This window comes from Loxodonta africana, chromosome 10 (assembly GCF_030014295.1).
Source record: "Loxodonta africana isolate mLoxAfr1 chromosome 10, mLoxAfr1.hap2, whole genome shotgun sequence".
Classification (NCBI taxonomy): domain Eukaryota; kingdom Metazoa; phylum Chordata; class Mammalia; order Proboscidea; family Elephantidae; genus Loxodonta; species Loxodonta africana.
In genome coordinates this window covers 27,877,131-27,903,926 of record NC_087351.1, presented here as the reverse complement: position 1 = coordinate 27,903,926, position 26,796 = coordinate 27,877,131, and the positions used below count along the sequence as shown (strand labels likewise).

At 37.6% G+C, this 26,796-nt stretch overlaps 1 pseudogene; it reads right to left on the bottom strand.

Moving 5' to 3' along the window:
• Positions 1-17,224: 17,224 nt before the first annotated feature.
• Positions 17,225-18,250, bottom strand: LOC100653811 (olfactory receptor 4K5-like; annotated as a pseudogene).
• Between the last annotated feature and the right edge of the window lie 8,546 nt (positions 18,251-26,796).

Genomic DNA, 26,796 nt, shown 5'->3' with positions numbered 1-26,796 from the left:
ATACCCAATGCACAGTCACCTAAGTGAAAGAAAATCAGGAGCATATCACAATGATTCACAATAGAATATGATTAGTTTATATATAAAATAAATATGGGCTTTCAATTAAGTCAATCAACTTAATGAAATATGGATTATCAATTGACTGCTATTTAAACACCTATGAAGATGATGGAAAATGGGAGAAGTGTGGGGAAAAAAGGAACAGGTAAACCTCCTATCATAATTAAAAAGATAAGATACATTTTGAGAAATAAATAATATGAAATCAGGAATAGGCGAATATGAGTGATACATTAATACCATACATATTAACAAGATGATAGAGATTATTCCAAAGTAGAAGATGAGGTATCATGGGGTAGGAATTATTTGAGTTAAAACTTTTTAAAAGTTTGGAATTTACTAGACAAAAATGAAAGAGAAAGCTATTTTAGGCAGAGGAAATAATAGGAAGAAAGATACAAAAGTAAAAACGCAGAAGACATTTTCAAGGACGCATGAATGGACAGTCCTACCTGGAGGGCATTGTGCATGTTAAGAAACAGTAAGTTGGGAATGCTAGATCAGGATGTAATTTGTAGTTGTAATTTATCTTGAAAGCAAGGCTAAGTAGTTTTGACTAATAGCCTTGAAATTGAGAATACTATATTTGAAGTGTTTTAAGAAGTTTAAAGAAGCAATTTACCATCTTATTGAAAAAAAGAGAAAAATTCTAGAGACAATGGTGATACTCTGAAAGTTTCTGTGAAGGTCAAGAATGTTTCTTTTTATCCAATTTTAATCAAATTCACCTTCTGTCACATAAAGATCAATCAATCATGAGTGAACCATTTTTGCTTTCTCAGTCTCTTAGTTCTTACCTTGCCTTTTATCTCTTCGTAGACACTCCTTGGCACACTTGGGTTTATCAAAATCTAAAGCTTCTTTCAGGAATGGTCCTTTTGGAAATGCCGCATGTAACTTAAATGTACGCGGTAAATTTTGAACACACAATAGATTCTCAAAAGGAAGTATTTAAGTAGTATGTAAATTGCCATTGGATTTTTTTTTTTTTTTTTGACATTTTGCTTAACACACTGGGCACAATGTGAGCACTTAGCGCAAAAAGAAAATTATGCACCATCTCCAGTTTTTGAAGAAACATGTTTGGCTTTAGCCATGTACCCACCAATACACAATAGATATTTGTCCTTATATTGAAGTTCTGTACCCCATATTCTTCAGTGGTTTGTTAAGACCAAGTTATCTATATATAACTAAAACAATAATAATTAAAACTTTTAAAAGTAAAAACTGATCTTGACCTTGACCTGTTGCCGTCAAGTCGATTCCGACTCTTAAGTGACCCTATAGCACAGAGTAGAGCTGCTTCATAGGGGTTTCTAAGGAGCAACTGGAGTAGGAAAAAAAACATTAGGTAACCTTAATTTCATTATATAATTTTACCTTGATTGTTGAAGTGTAAATTCTAACGTTTAAGTGCTTGCATCTTTACATTTGAGTTATAATATCTAATTTTAAGAAAAAATTCAGAAACTTATTCAAGTGTGTGATTAGTTCAGTGAAGCCAGAACTGACCTAAGTACAAGATACCACCGTGGAATTTTCATCTCAATGTGGAAGTACTGAGGAAATGCTGGCACGTCTGATCATGTGTTTACATGGGCCTGAGAGACAAGGAGGCAAACAAACTTTAGGAGAGAAGTAGATTCCCACCTATAAGACTAAGAAAAAGGTCCTGAAGAGCTACAGTTATGAATTTAAAAACAATAAAAGCTGACATCACAAGGAACCTCTAGAATCCAATCGTTGTGTAAAGTCTGCTAAACATTATGGTAATTTCATGAACTGATATTTTGAGGAAGAAAACTCACCTCATCTGGGGCTAGTGAGCAAAATATTCTTCATACAGAGTATATAGATACTTTTGGAATACAACTACGCTAATATTAATCCAGAAAACCCTGGTGGCGTAGTGGTTAAGTGCTATGGCTGCTAACCAAGAGGTTGGCAGCTCAAATCCACCAGGCACTCCTTGGAAACTCTATGGGGCAGTTCCACTCTGTCCTGTAGGGTCACTATGAGTCAGAATCGACTCGATGGCAATGGGTTTGGTTTTTTTTTTGCTTTAATATTAATCGATTATAATCACAGTAAGAAAGACTCCAAAATAGAAGTTTTACTGTTATTTTGTAATAGGATTTGCCACTTAAATGAATCATGCATCTTGTATTAAAAAAAAATATATGCTTTACATAATACTAATAGTAGCAACAATAACTGTTATACCACCATGTTATAAGCACTCTCCTAAGAACATTACATAAGTTAACTCATTTAATCCTCACAAAGAGCGTGCAAGGTAGCTGCCATTCACATGTCCTCTGTACAGATAAAGCAGAGAAACTTCATTGCCATAGAGTCGATTCTGACTCCCAGCCAGCCTAGAGAACAGTGTAGAACTGCCCCAATACGTTTCCCAGGAGCAGCTGGTAGATTTGAACTGCTGACCTTTTGGTTAGCAGCATAACTCTTAGCCACCCCGCCTCCAAAACTAAGACAAAGTAAATTGCTAGAGTTTACACAACTAGTAAATTGTATACTTCTAGTAATGTCTTCCACAGTGGACTGGGCATGGTCAGACTATCTTTGAAAAAAAAGATTTTTCTGAAGATACCCAAACTTTCTACAGATTCCATCATTCCAATATCTAACAACTAGTAAGGTTTGTCAGTCCTCACTTCTGAAAATAAACTAACTAGACTATCCCTTCACACTAACTTTTCACAATTTCTTACTGCAAGTAAAACAGATCAGACTCAATGCTATATTTCCACTGACTAGCTGTGTGACCAACCTTAGAAGATGGAACTAGATTATCCCCAACACTGTCCCTAAAATTCTAGGTGTAGAGGCAGATGTGTAATGGGAACATGAGGAGTTTGGAAAAATCACTCAGGATTCCTTAAACTGTGCTCAGGGCATCCAATGTCTTCATTAATAAAACACTCATCCCCTTATCGCCAGTGTACCTCAGAGATAAAAGTATTTTCAGATCTCAAAGTACACTGTGAGAGAATTTCTCCCTCCTGATTTAAGACCACATTTGATACATAGGAAATTAATCTTACATTAATATCCACCTCTGAAATGTATCCATAAAACTCTGAAACCATAAGCTTAATTTTTCTTGTCCTTAGTTTATCATTTAAAAATATATAAGACTTTGCTATAAGACTAGAAACAAAAAGTAGGAAAAGACACCCTATTGATCATTGTGGGTTTCTATTATTCCTCAATGGACTCAAACATACCAGCCATCATGAGGACGGTGCAGCACTTGGCAACAGTTTGGTCTGTTACATGTAAGGGAGCCACGAGTAGGAGCCGACTCAGTGGCAACTAACAACAAGACAACGCAGATCGTCACTCTGCTTCAGGTAGCAACGCCTTTCCTCATCCCAGGGAAATTTTGATAGGGAATAAATATTTATTTAAAGAAAGGCTAAATAATCTCTAAATAGAAAGCAAAAAGGAGACAGAGAAGTGACATATTAGTTGTAACATACCTTCCCTGTGCTCTTCGGACTATGATTTTATTCTTAGCAGGGCAGCCCTTAAACCTGGGCATCAGGGAGTCATGTAGACAGGGAAGAGGACAGGATTGTACAACTTCCAGGCAGCATTTCCAGTTTGACTGAGGCAACAATCACCTCCCTTTTGCTAATTCTTGTTGCTTATTTTGCATATAGAAGACAGTTTACTTATTTGTCTAGTCCTAAAAATATATATGGTAAAAGTGCATGTATTACTTGTACTTTTAATAACTTAGCCTAGTCCTTCCACTCTCCTTATTTTTGCTAAATTTGGTGTCCTTCAGATTGTTTCTTAACTCCTTTCAGTTATAAGTCTTCATACTGACGATATTTGCAATATACTCCTGACTTGATGCACTTTAACCTGGTCCCAGGCACTAAACTGTGCTAAAGTAATATCCCCAGGTCCTGCCCTAAGGTAGCAAAGGCTCTACTCTTGTCCTCAACCACACAATTGCAATATCCTAAGGTGAGACAATATAAAGCCTTCTATCCTGATGCCAAGGAACTTATCTCATTGGAGAAGTGAGAAATCAGTCTTTAGAGATCAGCTGAAGTCATCCTGCAGTGGGAGTAATTATGGTTTACGAAATATTTTCCCAGAGACAGAAAAGCGGGGGGGGAGGGGAGAAAAACTTTTACCAACTCTTTGATACGTCTGAAAGTAAAAAATTATTTGATATGTGTAGACTCCTGGTTAGCAAACTTGACTCTATAATTTTGTAACTGTTAATATAACAATCACACAATCTTACAAGTGAATTTCTATGCTCAAGAGTAGTTTCCTCCAATCACAAGAGCCCACCACTTCATAGGACAATTTAATCATTTGTTAGCTTTTTCAAGTTGTTCTACCAACTGTAATTTCATGGAACAAATCTATTCTCTTATAAACACAATGATTCTTTAAATATTTGAAGGTGTTCTTATTCTCTTCCACTTGAAATGTTCTACTTCTCCTCAGACACATCAACAGCTTCATCTCCTATACTTTATGCAATAACTTTTCTCAGTGCCACATATCTTACTGTCCCTAGAAATTCTGATGCAAGATTTAAATGGTCGTTCTCATTCTTCCCCAGATCACATTTCTCTGATTTTCCAATTTTGTTCCTCCAAGTTCCCCAACAAACAACCAAAATCAATTTGCCACTGTTGAGGAATTCTAACCATTTCTCCATTGAAATTTGAGAGCTGAGTGAATGTTTGTGTTTCTGCCCAGTTAGATAATTTTCTCTCACCAGAGCCCATTAGGGTCATCAGAGTGGGTTGTAATGCAGCAGTAGTCCATTTTTTTGACTCATACCTGTCTGTAGACTTACGCCACCCATAGCAACCTTCCCATGATGCCACAAAATTGAGGAAAAGTGAAGGTGAGGATACAAAACAAGTAGGTGACGTAGAGGCCTGTATTACTTTTTCAAGTTGATTATTTGTGCCTTTGGACTGCTTCAGCATGATCCCAGGTGTACCACTTCTAACTTATGATGGCTTGTAACTGAGACAAAGTCATTTGATAATAACACATGGCCAGGAGCCGAGTTCCTACTGAGGGCCAGGAGCATGCTAGGTGTTGCTTTTCAGACAAAGAGTAGTTGTATGATGCAGAATGCAGGGCTTTCCTCCAGAATCTTAAGACCTAGCATTGCCACTCTAAGCTCTTGCCAAAGAATCAATGCAATGCCCTTTCTTATAATGGATAGCTACTTTTCATTGGATTTCCTGGTTCATATAGCCTGAGTGGCAAGGCAGTTTGCACTCAAGACTGGACTTAGTCCAAGAACCTACTCAAAACAGCTACTATCTGAGTCACCTTAAAATTAGGTCAAAGTGGTATTCACAGGACAGATTTATACAGCCTCCAAAATTCAATGAGGGACACAGGGTAAAATAACATGTATTTTAGTTATAGGGGATAACCTAGCATGTCCCAGAGTATTCAACCTCTTAAAATCTGGGTGATTTGGCAGATCCCTGAAAAATCCTATAGATTGTCAAGACAATGAAGAGCAGAATAAACATAAAAATAGACAAAATTGTAATTTGTACTATTTTTCATCCCCCAGTTCCTGACAAGACATTTAAGTTAGTTTTGTAACTCTTTCAATGAGTAAGCTATTTCTTCAAGGGCAGGAATGTTATTCTGCAGTCTGGGCAAGGCAGAGTTCTCAATTCAGTTATCAGTCAAAGGGAATGAAGGGAGAAGGAGCAGCAGAAGGGAGGAGTACAGCATCATTTTGTGAGGCATATGCCTCAGGGAAGGTCTTTGAGCTCTTATGCTTCGGGGAAGGTCTTTAAGATCTTCAAGCAAGAGGAGCTGCTCTCTTCCAGCCAGAAGGAAAAGCAATTTCTGCTAGTTTTGAGAGTTCAGAGGAGCCCCTGGTATACGGGTTCCTCGATGTGTCCACTTAATGTCTCCATCTTAAATCTCAAGGCCCCACTCTTCTCTATTAGGTTCCTGACCTTGGCAAAGGACAACTGCCAGGTTGGAGCTTTTTTTTTCCCTGTTGCCTCTTGCCACTCTTAGGAATAATGTACAGGCTTTACTGCCTTCACAGTCAGCCATCCAGCTACAGAAGATGAGAAATTCTTTTAAAACACTATGGAAGTCTTCTGGTTTTCATACTACGTGCTGAATTGAGAGGTGGTTGCTATGAGCTTGTCCTTCTCTTTTTTCTGAACTTCTACTGCACTTAAAAAAGCCATTCAACTTCATAATTCATATACCACCATTGGGTCCATACATTTCAAAAAAGTAGACCATAGTGAATTATTGGACCTTCACTTTGCTGTCATTTTTTTTTTTTTTCCTTTCTGTTTCTAAAGAAACATTCTGAAGTATCTTTGCAATCACCCATCTCATTTCTTTGGAGTACGCTGTTACTTGGCATTCTGGGAAATTATATTCCTAATACTTCTCTCTTTGCCATCTGTCTAACTTGAATCATGTTATTGCTAGTTCTTTAGACTTACTCAGTAGATCTAAAGCTTCTTCATCTTTTGTCCTAATCCAGCATTTTGAGGTACAGTCTTCACTAGTCATGTCACTCTCTTTGTCTTAATTCTGATACATCACATCAACTTCTTCTTTTTTTTTTTCTTTAAGACCCCAGACGTCACTCATAAGAGTGAGATGCAAAACATTTTCTTAATGAAATTTGTTATGCCATTTGACCTAGATGTCCCCTGAAACTATGATCCCCAGGCCCCAACGCCAGCTACTCTGCCCCTCAAACTGTTTGGATGTGTTCAGGAAACTTCTTAGCTTTTGCTTTCATCCCACATCAACTTCTTTAAATAACCTCTTAGATATGCATTAAGTTTCTGTTCCTTGTCTGAAGGTGCTGCTCATTCACTTAGCTCATAAACATTGCAGAGTTAACTCAGAGCCTGACAGCTGAGAAAACAAGTCTGCCCTGGCTTTTGGTACCATCTCTTCTTACTTTTTAGAATGTTCAAGTTATCAAGAACACTTTAGGAATATGCTCATCTTCCACAGACAAAGTCCCTTTTCTCATGCAGTGTACAGTTTAGTCAGGGAGAAATATATGAGATTAGGGTACAGATAGAAGTAGGTGGCCTTATCATGCAGAGTCTTAAAAAAAAAAGGTTTTCTCTTTTCTTTATCCTAGGAGTAATGAATAGAAAAGGAAAGACTTTAAAGAGATGGATGGTCTGCAAAGAGATAGAAAATGAACAGAAAAAAAAATTTGATATCATTATATTACTTTGAAATGTGTATGGAACTAAGTTTATTACAGAAATAAAAATAGTGATTTTTTTCTAAAATAAAAACATAAAATGTGTCTCTACTGTACTTAATGTCTCACATCTAATTAAAGTTACAATGCTCTTTGCCTTGAGTAGTTTCCCTTAGCTAGACATTAAATTATAAATACAACATCATTGTCAGCATCTCCCTTTGTTTTCCTTGGGACTAAGCTCAAATATTGCATGGAACAAGCATTGAAGTCTATGTACTGAGACCTCATGACAGAGTGATTAAAGGCTCAGCTGCTAACTGAAATTTCAGTGGTTCTAGTCTCTCCCATTGGGTCACTATGAGTCAAAATCGACTTGATGACAATGAGTGTGTTTTGTTTTGTTTTCCTTTGTTTTTACTGTTGGCTTTATTTCATTTTATTAACTTATTGAGCTTCAAGTGAACATTTACAAATCAAGTCAGTCTGTCACATATAAGTTTATATACATCTTACTCCACACTCCCACTTGCTCTCCCCCTAATGAGTCAGCCCTTCCAGTCTCTCCTTTCGTGACAATTTTGCCAGCTTCCAACTCTCTCTATCCTCCCATCCCCCCTCCAGACAGGACTTGTCAACACAGTCTCAAGTGTCCACCTGATATAATTGGCTCACTCTTCATCAGCATCTCTCTCCTACCCACTGTCCAGTCCCTTTCATGTCTGATGAGTTGTCTTCGGGGATGGTTCCTGTCCTGTGCCAACAGAAGGTTTGGGGACCATGACCGCTGGGATTCCTCTACTCACAGTCAGACCATTAAGTATGGTCTTTTTATGAGAATTTGGGGTCTGCATCCCACTGATCTCCTGCTCCCTCAGGGGTTCTCTATTGTGCTCCCTGTCAGGGCAGTCATCATTGTGGCCGGGCATCAACTAGTTCTTCTGGTCTCAGGATGATGTAGGTCTCTGGTTCATGTGGCCCTTTCTGTCTCTTGGGCTCTTAGTTGTCGTGTGACCTTGGTGTTCTTCATTCTCCTTTGCTCCAAGTGGGTTGAGACAAATTGACGCATCTTAGATGGCCGCTTGTTAGCATTTAAGACCCCAGATGTCACATTTCAAAGTGGGATGCGGAATGTTTTCATAATAGAATTATTTTGCCAATTGACTTAGAAGTCCCCTTAAACCATGGTTCCCAAACCCCCGCCCTTGCTCCGCTGACCTTTGAAGCATTCATTTTATCCCAGAAACTTCTTTGCTTTTGGTCCAGTCCAGTTGAGCTGACCTTCCATGTATTGAGTGTTGTCTTTCCCTTCACCTAAAGCAGTTCTTATCTACTAATTAATCAGTAAAAAACCCTCTCCCACCCTCCCTCCCTCCCCCCTTTGTAACCACAAAAGTATGTGCTCTTCTCACTTTATACTATTTCTCAAGATCTTATAATAGTGGTCTTATACAATATTTGTCCTTTTCCCTCTGACTAATTTCGCTCAGCATAATGACTTCCAGGTTCCTCCATGTTATGAAAAGTTTCAGATTCGTCACTGTTCTTTATCGATGAGTAGTATTCCATTGTGTGAATACACCACAATTTATTTACCCATTCATCCGTTGATGGACACCTTGGTTGCTTCCAGCTTTTTGCTATTGTAAGCAGAGCTGCAATAAACATGGGTGTGCATATATCTGTTTGTGTGAAGGCTCTTGTATCTCTAGGGTATATTCTGAGGAGTGGGATTTCTGGGTTGTATGGTAGTTCTATTTCTAACTGTTTAAGATAACGCCAGATAGATTTCCAAAGTGGTTGTACCATTTTACATTCCCACCAGGAGTGTATAAGGGATCCAATCTGTCCGCAGCCTCTCCAACATTTATTATTTTGTGTTTTTTCGATTAATGCCAGCCTTGTTGGAGTGAGATGGAATCTCATCGTAGTTTTAATTTGCATTTCTCTAATGGCTAATGATCGAGAGCATTTTCTCATGTATCTGTTAGCTGACTGAATATCTTCTTTAGTGAAGTGTGTGTTCATATCCTTTGCCCACTTCTTGATGGGGTTGTTTGTCTTTTTGTGATTGAGTTTTGACACAATCATGTAGATTTTAGAGATCAGGCGCTGGTCGGAGATGTCATAGCTGAAAATTCTTTCCCAGTCTGTAGGTGGTCTTTTTACTCTTTTGGTGAAGTCTTTAGATGAGCAGAAGTGTTTGATTTTTAGGAGCTCCCAGTTATCTGTTTTCTTTTTGTCATTTTTGGTAATGTTTTGTATTCTGTTTATGCCTTGTATTAGGGCTTCTAGGGTTGTCCCTATTTTTTCTTCCATGATCTTTATCGTTTTACTCTTTATGTTTAGGTCTTTGATCCACTTGAAGTTAGTTTTTGTGCTTGGTGTGAGGTATGGGTCCTGTTTCATTTTTTTGCAAATGGATATCCAGTTATGCCAGCACCATTTGTTAAAAAGACTATCTTTTCCCCAATTAACTGTCAGTGGGCCTTGGTCAAATATCAGCTGCTCATATGTGGATGGATTTATATCTGGGTTCTCAATTCTGTTCCACTGGTCTATGTGCCTGTTGTTGTACCAGTACCAGGTTGTTTTGACTACTGTGGCTGTATAATAGGTTCTGAAATCAGGTAGAGTGAGGCCTCCCACTTTCTTCTTCTTTTTCAGTAACGCTTTGCTTATCCGAGGCTTCTTTCCCCTCCACATGAAGTTGGTGATTTGTTTCTCTATCACCTTAAAAAATGACTTTGGAATTTGGATCGGAAGTTCATTGTATGTATAGATGGCTTTTGGTAGAATAGACATTTTTACTATGTTAAGTCTTCCTATCCATGAGCAAGGAATGTTTTTCCGCTTAAGTATATCCTTTTTAATTTCTTGTAGTGGAGCTTTGTAGTTTTCTTTGTATAGGTCTTTTACATCCTTGGTAAGATTTATTCCTAAGTATTTTATCTTCTTGGGGGCTACTGTGAATGGTATTGATTTGGTTATCTCCTCTTTGATGTTCTTTTTGTTGATGTAGAAGAATGCAAGTGATTTTTGTATGTTTATCTCACAACCTGAGACTCTGCCAAACCCTTCTTTTAGTTTCAATAGTTTTCTGGAGGATTCCTTAGGGTTTTCTGCATATAAGATCATGTCATCTGCAAATAGAGAGAATTTTACTTCCTCTTTGCCAAACCGGATGCCCTTTATTTCTTTGTCTATCCTAATTGCCCTGGCTAGGACTTCTAGCACAATGTTGAATCAGAGCGGTGACAAAGGGCATCCTTGTCTGGTTCCCGTTCTCAAGGGAAATGCTTTCAGGTTCTCTCCATTTAGAGTGATGTTGGCTGTTGGCTTTGCATAGATGCCCTTTATTATGTTGAGGAATTTTCCTTCAATTCCTATTTTGGTGAGAGTTTTTATCATAAATGGGTGTTGGACTTTGTCAAATGCCTTTCCTGCATCAATTGATAAGATCTTGTGGTTTTTGTCTTTTGTTTTATTTATGTGGTGGGTTACATTAATGGTTTTTCTGATATTAAACCAGCCTTGTATACCTGGTATAAATCCCACTTGATCAGGGTGAATTATTTTTTTGATATGTTGTTGAATTCTATTGGCTAGAATTTTGTTGAGGATTTTTGCATCTATGTTCATGAGGGATATAGGTCTGTAATTTTCTTTTTTTGTAATGTCTTTACCTAGTTTTGGTATCAGGGAGATGGTGGCTTCATAGAATGAGTTGGGTAATATTCCGCCATTTTCTATGCTTTGAAATACCGTTAGTAATAGTGGTGTTAACTCTTCTCTGAAAGTTTGGTAGAACTCTGCAGTGAAGCCATCCGGGCCAGGGCTTTTTTTTGTTGGGAGTTTTTTGATCACTGTTTCAATCTCTTTTTTTGTTATGGGTCTATTTAGTTGTTCTACTTCTGAATGTGTTAGTTTAGGTAGGTAGTGTTTTTCCAGGAATTCATCCATTTCTTCTAGGTTTGCAAATTTGGTAGAGTACATTTTTTTGTAATAATCTGATCTGATTCTTTTAATTTCAGTTGGTTCTGTTGTGATGTGGTCCTCTTGTTTCTTATTCGGATTATTTGTTTCTTTTCCTGTATTTCTTTAGTCAGTCTAGCCAATGGTTTATCAATTTTGTTAATTTTTTCAAAGAACCAGCTTTTGGCTTTGTTAATTCTTTCAATTGTTTTTCTGTTCTCTAATTCATTTAGTTCAGCTCTAATTTTTATTATTTGTTTTCTTCTGGTGACTGATAGATTCTTTTGTTGCTCACCTTCTATTTGTTCAAGTTGTAGGGACAGTTCTCTGATTTTGGCTCTTTCTTCTTTTTGTATGTGTGTATTTTTCGATATAAATTGGCCTCTGAGCACTGCTTTTGCTGTGTCCCAGAGGTTTTGATAGGAAGTATTTTCATTCTCGTTGCATTCTATGAATTTCCTTACTCCCTCCTTGATGTCTTCTATAACCCAGTCTTTTTTCAGGAGGGTATTGTTCAGTTTCCAAGTATTTGATTTCTTTTCCCTAGTTTTTCTGTTATTGATTTCTAGTTTTATTGCCTTGTGGTCTGGGAAGATGCTTTGTAATATTTCGATGTTTTGGATTCTGCAAAGGTTTGTTTTATGACCTAATATGTGGTCTATTCTAGAGAATGTTCCATGTGCGCTAGAAAAAAAAGTATATTTTGCAGCAGTTGGGTGGAGAGTTCTGTATAAGTCAATGAGGTCAAGTTGGTTGATTGTTGTAATTAGGTCTTCCGTGTCTCTATTGAGCTTCTTACTGCATGTCCTGTCCTTCTCCGAAAGTGGTCTGTTGAAGTCTCCTACTATAATTGTGGAGGTGTCTATCTCACTTTTCAGTTCTGTTAAAATTAGATTTATGTATCTTGCAGCCCTGTCAGTGGGTGCATAAATATTTAATATGGTTATATCTTCCTGGTCAATTGTCCCTTTTATCATTATATAGTGTCCTTCTTTATCCTTTGTGGTGGATTTAAGTCTAAAGTCTATTTTGTCAGAAATTAATATTGCTACTCCTCTTTTTTGCTTATTGTTTGCTTGGTATATTTTTTTCCATCCTTTGAGTTTTAGTTTGTTTGTGTCTCTAAGATGTGTCTCATGTAGGCAGCATATAGACGGATCGTGTTTCTTTATCCAGTCCGAGACTCTCTGTCTCTTTATTGGCACGTTTAGTCCATTTACATTCAGCGTAATTATAGATAAATAAGTGTTTAGTGTTGTCATTTTGATGCGTTTTTTTGTGTGTTGTTGACAATTTCATTTTTCCACATACTTTTTTTGTGCTGAGACGTTTTTCTTTGTAAATTGTGAGATCCTCATTTTCGTAGTGTTTCACTTTATGTTTGTTGAGTCGTTACATTTTTCTTGGCTTTTATCTTGAGTTATGGAGTTGTTATACCTCTTTGTGGTTACCTTAATATTTACCCCTATTTTTCTAAGTAAAAACCCAACTTGTATTGTTCTATATCGCCTTGTATCTCTCTCCATATGGCATTTCTATGCCACCTGTATTTAGTCCCTCTTTTTGATTATTGTGATCTTTTACATATTGACTTCAGTGGTTCCCTGTTACGAGCATTTTTTTTTAATTAATCTTAATTTGTTTTTGTGATTTCCCTATTTGAGTTGATATCAAGATGTTCTGTTTTGTGACCTTGTGTTGTTCTGGTACCTGATATTATTGGTTTTCTGACCAAACAATATCCTTTAGTATTTCTTGTAGCTTTGGTTTGGTTTTTGCAAATTCTCTAAACTTGTGTTTATCTGTAAATATCTTTATTTCACCTTCATATTTCAGAGAGTTTTGCTGGATATATGATCCTTGGCTGGCAGCTTTTCTCCTTCAGTGCTCTGTATATGTCATCCCATTCCCTTCTTGCCTGCATGGTTTCTGCTGAGTAGTCTGAACTTATTCTTATTGATTCTCCCTTGAAGGAGACCTTTCTTTTCTCCCTGGCTGCTTTTAAAATTTTCACTTTATCTTTGGTTTTGGCAAGTTTGATGATAATATGTCTTGGTGTTTTTCTTTTTGGATCAATCTTAAATGGGGTTCGATGAGCATCTTGGATAGATATCCTTTCGTCTTTCATGACGTCAGGGAAGTTTTCTGTCAGCAGATCTTCAACTATTTTCTCTGTGTTTTCTGTCCTCCCTCCCTGTTCTGGGACTCCAATCACACGCAAGTTATCCTTCTTGATAGAGTCCAACATGATTCTTAGGGTTTCTTCATTTTTTTTAATTCTTTTATCTGATTTTTTTTCAGCTATGTTGATCATCATGTTGGTGTTAATTCCCTGGTCCTCCAGATTTCCCAGTCTGCATTCTAATTGCTCGAGTCTGCTCCTCTGACTTCCTATTGCGTTGTCTAATTCTGTAATTTTATTGTTAATCTTTTGGATTTCTACATGCTGTCTCTCTATGGGTTCTTGCAACTTATTGATTTTTCCACTATGTTCTTGAATAATCTTTTTGAGTTCTTCAACTGTTTTATCAGTGTGTTCCTTGGCTTTTTCTGCAGTTTGCCTTATTTCGTTTCTGATGTCTTGAAGCATTCTGTAAATTAGTTTTTTATATTCTGTATCTGATAATCCCAGGATTGTATCTTCATTTGGGAAAGATTTTGATTCTTTTGTTTGGGGGTTTGTAGAAGCTGTCATGGTCTGCTTCTTTATGTGGTTTGATATCGACTGCTGTCTCCGAGCCATCACTGGGAAACTTGTTTTTCCAGAAAATCTGCTAAAAAAAAAAAAAGTGCAGTCAGATCCCTATCAGAACTGCCTTTGGATTATAACCGCCACCTTGTTCCCTGTAAGGATGAAAGTCCGAGATTTGGATCATATATGCTAGGCTGTAGGTGGTTCTGTGTTTTTAGCCCAATTAGGGATGGATTTTTGGTCCCTGGGTTTTTTGTGGTTCCTTCTCTCAGGCCGGAGAATGGGTTAGGAAAAGACCAAAAAGAAAAGGGGGGGGGGAAGCAAAGCCGCCGCGTAGCCGGAGCCGTTCTCCCTCTGGCTCAGAAAATTCCAATGTTAATGAAGCCGCCTGGGAAGGGTGGGGGAGGGATCAGAGAGATAGGAGAGTAGCACCTCGGAATATAGCCAGAGTTGCTTGTCTTGCTTGGAATGACTATTTTATCTGAGATTCCCAAGGGGCATGTCGCCTATGTGTGCTGGCTGTGTGGAGATTGCCCCCTGGGGTCTGGCCCGCTGAAGCTGCGGTCAGATCCTCCGCTGCCAGTCCAAAGCCCAGCGTCAAGGTTCCCCTGCTGGGATGCTGCACTTCCAGCTCCAAAATTAGTCACTGCCTCCCGGGACTTCTCGTCCCGCCAGCCGCGTCACTGTGCCGCCCCCGCGGACTAGCTGGGCCCCCTCCTGGGGTTAGTTCAGGGGAGTAGAGCTGCACACCGTGCTTGTGCCATGACAGCACCCAGTCAAAAGCCCTGCACCAAGGTTCCTTGGCTGGGACGCTGCACTCCCGGCTCCAAAACCAGTCACTGCCTCCCGGGGGCTTCTCCCACAAGTCGTGTCGCCACACTGCCTGCGTGGCTGGCCCCCTCCCAGGTTCAGTTCAGGGGGGTAGGGCTGTGCCCCTTGTTTGCGCCGTCACAAGATTTATGAGTTCAGCTCCCCTGGGCCCAGAAGCCCGGCGCCAAGGTTACCTGACTGGGACGCTGGCTCCAGGCTCCGAAAACAGTCGCTGCTTCCCGTATTTGTTTGTTTTCCGTCTCTAAATCTGTGTTTGTTGTTCAGGGTTCATAGATTGTTATGTATGTGATCAATTCACTTGTTTTTCTGAGTCTTTGTTGCAAAAGGGATCCTAGGTAGCGTCTACCTAGTCTGCCATCTTGGCCCCGCCCCTATTTTTATTATTAAATGTGTGGCTCACAAATGTAATAACACAAAGTGGTGGAGCTTTGGCTTGGTAGGTGTCTTGACAGTGGAAAGGTAAATACAGCAAGCAGTGTATCTTTTCAAAATGAAAGTTCATCAGTATCAGACTTTTAATGAAAGTGGACTCAATTTTTAGTATTAAAACATTTATTATTTTATATAAAATTTTTAAGGATTAAAACACTATACAAACTTGAATTTTGTCCCCCTTGGAGAAGCATTATATGTTTTTGTTTTTTTAAAGAACACTTAAGAAAAAAAAAAAACTTAAGCCACATGTAATTTGGGGGAAAAGCAAATAAAATAATAGTAAAAAAAAAAAGAACATATAGTAGAAAAAAAAAAAAAACTTTGATGAAGCTGTAAAAATAGTTAAGCCAGCTTGAAGCACAGAAAGAAATTTTAAGCATTGGCTCTACCAAATTATAATTATGTCATCCACTCCTTAAAGGCAATGATTTATTTTAAAGCATGTCATAGATGAATTTACATCAGCATATAACTACATGAAACTACTGACATTTTTTGGTTCAGCCAGCTCCTAATTTTCCTTATTATGTGTATCATATTTTATGAGTCACTTTTGGATACTTCCATTTTTTCAAAATCTTCAAAATGTTTTCAAGTTTCTATATCAGTCACACCCCAGTAAGGAGATAGAAATAACACCAGTAGTTTGAACAATGAACATCTGATATAGAGAATCAGTAACTGATAATAAAAGATCAGCTAATAAAAGAGCATAGCAAAGAACTCTAAAGAAAACTCTAGGGCTGAAGAAGAGTACCCAGCTAAGGAATACATCTGGCAGAAGGGAGCATATTACCGTAGATGACTTTCAGACCTCTTTGTAGAGGGTGTGAATGTGGCCCACTGGATAGGGAGAAGTACTTTGGGTTGCCAAAAGACATAGCTGGTCCAGATGGTGCATCAAAGCTAATAAGCAGAGACTGTCGACAAAACTTGGTGTCACTAGAACCAGAGGCACAACAAAGTGTAAAACAACTGTTCTCATCCTTGGAATGAAAAACAGACTAATCCTTACATTAGTCTATTAGTTTTTTTTTTTTTTTATGATTTGGGCATTTTGGAAAAATAAACTTAAAAACTCTAATAACACCAATACAAGCCCTGATAGTCTCTAGAATTCATCCAGTTCTGGAGTCCATTTAGCCAATTTGGAATATATGTTTCAACATTGATTCTTTATCACTAAGCACTTCATATTTTGGTCCAAATGCAGAGTATTGCACATCTATCCATAGCACAGACTAAAAAGTTGATGTTAAAATGATTCAGTTTTCTAGGTTTTCCTTTCCCTTCTACAACTCATAATTTCAAATGAAACTGGATTATCCTAACTATCAAAAAGTCCAGTAAATGTAAGTTTTAAGATGGGAGTTTCTGATTACCTATAACTCCATATTTTAAAGGATTGTTATTTACTGGAAAAATACATGGTACAGGCATACTTGAAGTGCACAGGAGAATCTCATAACCTAAGAATTTCCGCTTAAGCCTATGCACTTATCTTAAACAGGGAGTTTGGTTATACCCTAAAATTGAGAAAACTTGGTTTCGTATTCTTAAACATTGTTCATTTAGGTAGAATGTTTTTCAGGCATGATAATAAGAAAACACATAGAACCAGGAAAAAAAAATATTTAAATTTATGCCCCACCAAAGAATCAGGGTAATTTTCCTTTTTCCCCACCATATTCCTATTTATTTGTGACAAGAGCAGTGAATGCATGAATACTATCTGTGTATAGCAATTCTATATTTCATTTCTAGAACAGGTAATCATATACACAATAATATAAATTTTTTCATAGTTTCTTGTTTATTTTTAATATGTAACTTTTGCTTAGGTGATATGGGAAAAAACATTCTAGTAGTCATTAAATACTCCCTACATCATTTTCTTCATTACTTTTTCCAGAGTTGAGTTGTATCACAAAAATACAATGAACATCTTTATATGCAGAGTATTGATTTGATGAATTTGAATGAATTTTGTCTTAAATCAGGGAATTCCTTACTACTAGTGGCATTTCAGAAATTTTCTTGGGCTTCAGGTAATGGGTCACAATTTTCCTCATGGCAACTTTCATATCCCTGTTCCTCAGTGTGTAAATAATGGGGTTCAGGATGGGGGTAAAGATAGTGTAAAATATAGCAAGAACTTTATCCACAGAGTAGGTGGTGAAGGGCCACACATAGATGAAGATGCAAGGGCCAAAGAATAATATTACCACCATGATATGGGCAGCCAGTGTGGAAAATGCCTTGGCCATTGCATCAGAAGACTTAAACCAGACGGTGACAAGAATAATGATGTAAGAGCTGATCAGGAGAGAAAAAGTGCTGAGGGAGAGAATTCCACTCTTGGCCACAATTAAATTTCAATAATGTAAGAGTCCAGGCAGGCAAGCTTGGTCACTCGAGGAAGGTCACAAAAAAAGCTGTCTACAACATTGGGTCCACAAAAAGGTAGGTTCACAGTAAATGATAGTTGGCTTAATGTGTGCACCAAGCCCACAGCCCAGGAGAGCATTACCAAGACAGTGCATGTCTGCCAGCTCATGATGACCACATAGTACAGAGGTTTGCATATGGCTACATACCTGTCGTAGGCCATGGAGACAAGTATCACCATCTCCCTTCCAGTGAAAAGGTGGATGAAGAAAATCTGGGCTATGCAGCCCCTTAAGGAGATGGTCTTGTGTTCACTCAGAAAACCTGCAATCATTTTAGGAGTAGCAAAGGAAGCCTGACAGATGTCGACAAAGGAAAGGTTCCCAGGGGGAAGTACATGGGAGAGTGCAGGCTGGCATCAGAAGTCACAGTGAGGATAATGAGGAGGTTGCCCAGGACAATGACCACATACAATGCAGAGAAGAAAATGAAAAAGAAAAGCTGGAGTTCCTGTGAACTGGAGAGCCCCAGCAACACAAACTCCGACACCACCGTAGAATTGACCTTATCCATGGATCCAGGATGCATACTTGCTCGGAAACAGCCCTAAGAGAAGGAAAATAGGAAGGGATCAGATTATGAACTAAAAACACTTTCAACATGAAGAATGCTGGCATCACAGATGTAGTGTGTATTTGCTGAACACAAAAATTTTGAAGAGACCAAAATAATATATATGCAGAGTAGAAGGAAGTCTATGAAAATGTCTAAATAAAACTTAAAATTCATTTGTCTCATTACAGACCCTAGAGTTTTTGGATATTCTTAATTACATGTTACACAATAATAAACTAGCTCAACCATGAGCTGAGTAGTTGTGGTCATAAGACTAGAAGACTAACTAAAAGCCTAGTTCCATAGGCTTTGAAGATGGGCAAAGACACTTTAGATGTGTTGGGCTTGTGGTCATTTTCCATTATTGGTTTTAATAAATTTTTATGTACAACATTTTCTTTAACTCTTCAAAAGACATTCAGGTTTTCATGCTTACTGGTTATGTGATTTCAGGCTACTTAATTTTTCTAAGCTTAAATTTCTACATCTTATAATAAAGTTGTTGTTGGTGTGTGCTGTAGAGTCAATTCCAACTCATAACAACCCAATAAGACAGAGTAGAACTGCTCCATAGGGTTTCCAAGAAGTGAGTGGTGATTAAAATGGGCAAACTTTTTGTTAGCAGCTGTAGCTCTTAACCACTGCACCACCAGGGATCCATAATCGGGAAAAAAAAAGCTACTTTACCAAAAGCAGCAAAATTTAAACATGATAATGGGTTTCTTACCAAAGTAAGTATAATACAGTAGGTGTTCTTAATATGTTGTTGTTGTTAGTTGCCATTGAGCCAACTGCTCCATAGGATTTTCTTATATGTAACCTTAATGGAATAGATTGCCAGGGCTTTTCTTTCAGGTACTGTTGGGTGAGTTTGAACTGCCAACTTTTAGATTAACAGTCAAGCACAAACTCTTTGCCCAACCTAGATATCTTCTTAATATGTTAAATAACTTCATATCAACAAAAATTTATCTTACTGCTGTTGCATAAATTAAATACAGTTTAGATAACTCACTTTCTACAGAGATGCTGTTGGATATATACTGGACAATGTTTCATTCTGTTGTACATAGGGTCACTGTGAGTCAGAACCAACTCGATGGCACCTAACAACAACAAAATAACAACCACATTTTTCATTTATTCATCTGTATAATTTCTTAAAATGCCTATTATACTCTTAACTTAATTACCTAAAACTCATTTCACCTGATTATCCAAGATCAGTGCCTAAATGTTTCAATTTCTTTGCCTGCCAAAATTAGATTTGGGCTTACGTATGTTTCCCTTGCCTAGTATTCTCCTAAACAGCACATCTTTTAAACTAACAAAAGAATAGAGGAGTTGTTTTAGGATCTTTTTGCATAGACAGAATGAATACATTATAAACCTCTCACTCCTAAAAATATCTATTTATTTGGAATCTAATCAATTCTAATAATGACTTCGATTTCTAACCTCATTTTTTTTTTCTTTTTCTGTGCTATGTAAATCTAGGTTGGTTGAACTGATAAAATTCTCAGGAGATCTTATTTTAGGAAACTGTATTATTCTGACAGCTAACCGTTGACCCAAACATATGGGTGTGATTCTAGACTCATTTAAGAGCACAAACCTCTTCCATGGCCTACTTATTTCATAGAAGAAGCCAAAAATTTTCCTATGTCTCTTGTGTACAGCAATAGCCTCTCATATAGATTGGTGAGATTGCAATCCACTTAGGAAAGCCCTTAAGTAGGGAATTATTTCATGCACTCTTATTTGCAAGAACTTCCTGAGAAGCATTTCACTTGCCTATACTTTGCATGGTACACTGTTGTGGACTCTGGAAGAGAGCAAAAAATAAATTAAGTTGACTCATAATAATTGTACATACTGCATTAGCAACTATGATAAAAATGAAATTACTCTTTAAAAGAGAATAAATGAGGGGATCCTTAAATATAACACAATCCTTTTATCATTTTATCCCAAGTATAAGTTATTTTCTTTCTTTCCAATTCTAGTGGAGCCCTGGTGGCACAGTAGTTAAATGCATGGCTGCTAACCAAAAGGTTGGCAGTTTGAATCCAGTAGCGGAACTGCAGGAGAAAGATATGGCAGTCTATTTCCATTAAGATTACAGCCTTGGAAACCCTATAGGGCAGTTCTACTCTGGTCTATAGGGTTGATATGAGTCAGACTCAACTGCAATGGGTTTGAAGTTTTGGTTTTACTTGATTTCTAAATGGAAGTTGTTCTTGCTCTCATGTTCATGGATTTATTATGTTAAATGACCAAGTTCACCTAATGAAAATATTTATTATATGAATATAAGGAATGTAAACTAAAAGAATGAGGTAGGTTTCTAGTGAATGATGGATAACATTGTTATATCTGCAACAAAACAAAAGAGAGAGAAAGAGACAAAAGAAACCTTGAGTTTTTGAGAGGCTGCTAGGTAGCAGCTATTGGGTTAGATGTTTGCGTATATGTTGTATCAAGCCACCCTCAGAACACAACCACAAGGGGAATATTATTTTTCCTGACCTGCAAAGGAGAAAACCTAAGATCAGAAAGATTAATAATCACAAGACACTCAGACATCTAGTAAGTGTTGCAAAATCTTAGTGGGTATATGAAATCAGATAATAAAAATATATTTGTTTATTAAACATTAGCAAAGTGTAAACACTTGTTAGCACTTTACATATATTAACACTACATGGTAAATACAATCATTACTCCCATTTTACAAAAAGAAATCAGAGCCCCAAAGATGATAAGTAACTTGCTGAGAGTTACAGAGCTGGGAGGTCATTGAACTAGAACTTGAGCCCAGCCTTGGACACCAGAACTAGTCTCTTCAACACTAAAATATATTGCTTCAAATCAAAATAACACAAAATTCATACATTTACATTATGCTACAATAAGCAAGGAGAGCCTGGTGGTATAGTGGTTAAGAGTTCTGCTGCTAACTAAAAGGTTGGCAGTTTGAATCCACCAAGTTCTCCTTGGAAACCCTATGTGGCAGTTCTACTCTGTCCTATGAGGTCACTATGAGTGAGAATCAACTCGACATGACATGGGATTTAACAATAAGCAAGCCAGTCATTACATGCTCTTGATTCTAAACTTGCCCCCTATTAAGAGAATATGGTCCTTCAGGTAATCCAGGGTTTCTCATGCGCTGCAATGTTGACATTTTGGATGGGATAAATCTTTGTTGTGAGGGGCTTCCCTGTGCATTGTAGGATGTTCAACAGCATCTCTGGCTGAACATCCAACTGTGACAATCAAAAATGTCTCTAGACATTGCCAAATGTCCACTGAGAGGCAAAATCACCCCCATTTGTGAACCACTGAGTTAAGCCACCTTTAGTTTGCATTGGAGCTGTGGTGGTGCTGTGGTTAAGAGCTAAGGAAAGCTAAGGCTGTTAACCAAAAGGTCAACAGTTTGAATCTACCAGCTGATGGGGCTGTTCTATTCTGTCCTTATATGGTCTCTATGATTCAGAATGAACTCAAGAGGAAAGGAAATGGTATGACATCATCCATGGTATTGCCCCTTACAAGTAGATTTCCACTAAGGTCGCAGCTTCTAGGTTTACATCTGTCCCTTGTCTGCAATTTTTCTCCCCTTTTCTCTTATGTTATACCCTTATTTATCTCTCTTCTTCTTTCTCTCTTCCTTGGCCCTTCCATTCACTTCTCTGGCATCAATAATTCCTACTGTATAATGACCTCTAACTTTTCAGCACCATTCCTCACCATACACCAGTTTTCCAAATGTTTTTCTGACGGTTTTACAGATATGAAAACCACATAGGCATCTCAGATCTCAGCTCACAATTTTTCTCCCTAAGTCAGCTCTTTTCCTTTTAAACTTCTTTAGTCATTCTTCCAGATTGTAAATCTCAAAGTAATCTTAAACCTTCCTTTTTCCTGGATCTCATTCTTCCACTTATAACATCTCTCTTTAAAACAAAAGATTAAAAATTAGAAGTTCTTAGCATGACAGCCAAGCATATATGATTTGGTTTCACCTGTGTCATACCCTACTCTCTACATAAAACCGGACTACTCGGTATTTATTTAGCTTGTAAACATTTCTCATTGCTTTTCTCATGTTCTTCACAGATGACCTATTCCAACTGAAAGGCCATTTCCTCTAAAAAGCCTTCCAAGGTTCAAGTTGAAATGTCTCTTTTTTTGTAATGTTTCTGTAACACTTTTCTCACACATACATTCTGTCCCAAGGTAAGAGTTTTTGTGTAGATACCACAATGAGATCTCCTTGAACTCTCATGCTTCGGTATGTATCACCCACAGGATTTGGTATATATTTTGGTACATGGTGTATATTCTTAATAGAGGTGTGTTAGTATTAACTGAAATATATTTCACCTCAGATTCATCATTCATTCAACATTTCTACCTTCCAATATTCCTATACACACAGACCTGCTCAGTGAAAGACCTTGAACTCAACAAACCATTAAGTCATCCACAGAAAGTCCATCTCCACATGGGACAAAAATATTTCATCTCATTCATCTCATAGTAATACAAGCTCATACATGAGTCATTAAAACCAGTGCAAATTAATCAAACTAGCAAATTCAAAGGGAATGAAATAATCCCTTTAGATTGAAGCAAAGAGAAAAAAGAGTATTTCTTTCTTTCTGACAAATATTTTGGTACCAAGCATTTAAAAAGTGATGAAACTATGAATGTGATATTTAAAGAAGAAATTTGCACTCTACTTTTATATAGTTAAATTGTTTTTGAAACATTTTGAAGTGCAGAGTTATCCAAATAAATCATCAATGCAAAGGTGCTACAACACAAAAGCTTGGGAGATGATAGATAAGAGTTCCATAATGGACTTGTGTAAGCAGAATTCGTCATGGTTTCCTCAAGAACACTTCACATTCTTATATAATTTCTTGCAGTTCTCTCAAGCATACTAAGACATATGGATAGCTTTCTCTTGACTTCCTTTCTTTTACTTCCCATAGATTTCTTTTCTTCCTCTCATATATGGATCTTGTCTAAGGCACAATGTAACAATTGAATAGAATAAGTAACAGTACACAGTCTATTTTTAAGATCTATCTCAGCCAGGTATATCCTACCTGATATGATGCATATTAAAGAAGGCAACTGAAATCTTTACTTTACCTGTTGTGGAATTAATCTCTTCAGAGTAGTGGTATTTATAGCTGCCTTCTTCTGTAGTCAAATTGAAAGCATACCATGATTTCATTTAAGTGACCGCTTGCAGCTCTTGAGAGTTAGCAATTGATAGCCAAGGTTCATCTTCCAATGGGGTTTATTAATACCTTCCACCAGATATTCTCATTGGAAAAAAGAAAGTAACATATCACATTGTCGACAATTAAAACGAGGACTGCAAGACTATAGGAAAAAAATGATGGGTCATTTAGCCCTTGGACAATATGTGGAGTCATGTATCTTCTGTGAATTCTGTACAACTAAACCAAATGAGAAATGCTTTGATATGGGAATGGAAGTGCGTACTGTTTCCTTGACACGTGAGCATGTTGTGATATGGACGAAAGGTAATTTCTTAGAACTTAGAGGACATAAGTTCTTATTTCCAAGTCTATCAGTAAGTAAGAATAGATTATTGGAGAGATCACTTTAATTTTTCTGAGGCTCAGTTTGTTCTTGAGTAAAATGATTTTTAATATGTCAAGCACATAAAAAGTAAAAAGACCTATGAAATTAATATTCTTGTATTGTGGTTTAAATTTGACAAATCTTAATACCTCACCATGTTTCCTCTATTTCCATCTTATGTGTCACCATAAATCATTTTTCCAGAATTACCCCATAACCTGAAATTGGTATTTAACATTCCTGTGACTTTTAGAGTCTTACAACATAAAAATATATCCACAAAACTATGTATAGTCTTGAGTTTCATATCTGTGTACTTTCAAAGAAGTAGTATCGACTTCTATGCATTATTTCACAACTTTCTATTCCCACACAATAATTTGTTTTGAATACTTTTCAAAATTTGATAGAAATCAAATTGACTACACCTGTGGAAAGAGAAGATGGAAAAGCTCAATATCATCAGTCAGAACAAGACCAGGGGCCAACTGTGGAACAGACCATCAATTGCTCATATGCAAGTTCAAGCTGAAACTGAAGAAAATCAGAGCAAGTCCATGAGAACCAAAATATGACCTTGAGTATATCCCACCTGAATTTAGAGACCATCTGAAGAATAGGTTTGATGCATTAAACACTGGTGACTGAAGACCAGATGAGTTGTGGAATGACATCAAGGACATCATCCATGAAGAAAGCAAGAGGTCACTGAAAAGACAGGAAAGAAAGAAAAGACCAAGGTGGATGTCAGAGGAGACTCTGAAACTTGCTCTTGAGTGTTGAGCAGCTGAAGCAAAAGGAAGAATTGGTGAAGTAAAAGAACTGAACAGAAGATTTCAAAGGGCGGCTCAAGAAGACAAAGTATCATAATGACATGTGCAAAGAGCAGGAAATGGAAAACCAAAAGGGAAGAACATACTCAGCGTTTCTCAAGCTGAAAAAACTGAAGAAAAAAGTCAAGCCTAGAGTTGTAATAGTGAATGATTCTATGCAGAAAATATTAAATAACGCAGGAAGCATCAAAAGAAGATGGAAGGAATACGCAGAGTCATTATACCAAAAAGAATTAGTCAATGTTTAACCATTTCGAGAGGTAGCATATGATCAGGAACTGATGGTGCTGAAGGAAGAAGTCCAAGCTGCTCTGAAGGCATTGGTGAAAAACAAGGCTCCAGGAATTGACGGAATATCAGTTGAGATGTTTCAACAAACGAATGCAATGCTAGAGGTGCTCACGCTCATGTGTATGCCAAGAAATATGGAAGACAGCTTCCTGGCCAACTGACTGGAAGAGATCCATATTTGTGCCTATTCCCAAGAAAGGTGATCCAACCAAATGTGGAAATTACAGAACAATATCATTAATATCACACGCAAGCAAAATTTTGCTGAAGATCATTCAAAAACAGCTACAGCAGTATGTCAACAGGGAACTGCCAGAAATTCAGGCTGGTTTCAGAAGAGAACGTGGAACCAGGGATATCATTACTGATGTCAGATGGATCCTGGCTGAAAGCAGAGAACACCAGAAGGCTGTTTACCTGTGTTTTATTGACTATGCAAAGGCTTGCAACACTGTGGATCATAACAAATTATGGATAACATTGCAAAGAATGGGAATTCAGGAACACTTATTTATGCTCATGAGGAATCTTTACATAGATCAAGAGGCAGTTGTTCAGACAGAAAAAAAAAGGGGATACTGGTTGGTTTAAAGTCAGGAAAGGTGTGTGTCAGGATTGTATCCTTTCACTATACCTATTCAATCTGTATGCTGAACAAATAGTCCGAGAAGGTGGACTATATGAAGAACGGGGCATCAGGATTGGAAGAAGAGTTATCAACAACCTGTGTTATGCAGATGACATACCTAGCTTGCTGAAAGTGAAGAGGACTTGAAGCACTTACTAATGAAGATCAAGGACCACAGCCTTCAGTGTGGATTGCACCTCAACATAAAGAAAACAAAAACCCTCACAACTGGAGCAATAAGCAGCATCATGATAAACGGAGAAAAGATTGAAGTTGTCAAGGGTTTCATTTTACTTGGATCCAAAATCAACAACCATGGAAGCAGCTGTCAAGAAATCAAAAGACGCATTGCGCTGGGTAAATCTGCTGCAAAGGACCTCTTTAAAGTGTTGAAGAGCAAAGATGTCACCTTGAAGACTAAGGTGCGCCTTACCCAAGCCATGGTATTTTCAATCGCATCCTATGCATGTGAAAGCTGGACACTGAATAAGGAAGACCGAAGGAGAATTGATGCCTTTGAATTGTGGTGTTGGCGAAGAATATACTGTGGACTGCCAGAAGAATGAATAAATCTGTCTTGGAAGAAGTACAATCAGAATGCTCCTTAGAAGCAAGGATGGCGAGACTTTGTCTTACATACTTTGGACATGTTGTTAGGAGGGATCAGTCCCTGGGGAAGGACATCATGCTTGGCAAAGTACAGGGTCAACGGAAAAGAGGAAGACCCTCAAGGAGGTGGATTGACACAGTGGCTGCAACAATGGGGTCAACCATAAGAACGATTGTAAGTTTGGCGCAGGACCGGGCAGTGTTTCGGTCTGTTGTGCAGAGTGCTATGAGTCAGAACCGACTCAACAGCACCTAACAACAACAATGACAACACAGAATTTTAGTTCATTCATTTTATTACTGCGGATTTTTTCTCAAATACTTTGTTCATTTGTCCATTTTTTGATGAATGGCCATTTAGGTGGTTTTTCATCCTCACTGTTATGAACAACAGCATAATGACCATGTGTGTGAATGTGTCATGATTGTGCTCTTCAGGTTTTCCAGAGCGTATTCTTAGCAGACAAATTCTTAGGTTGTAAAGTATATTAATCTTCAACATTACTAAATATTTCCAGGATTGCCTGCAACATGGTTTTACAAAATTGCACTTTGTTTCAGTTATCAATGT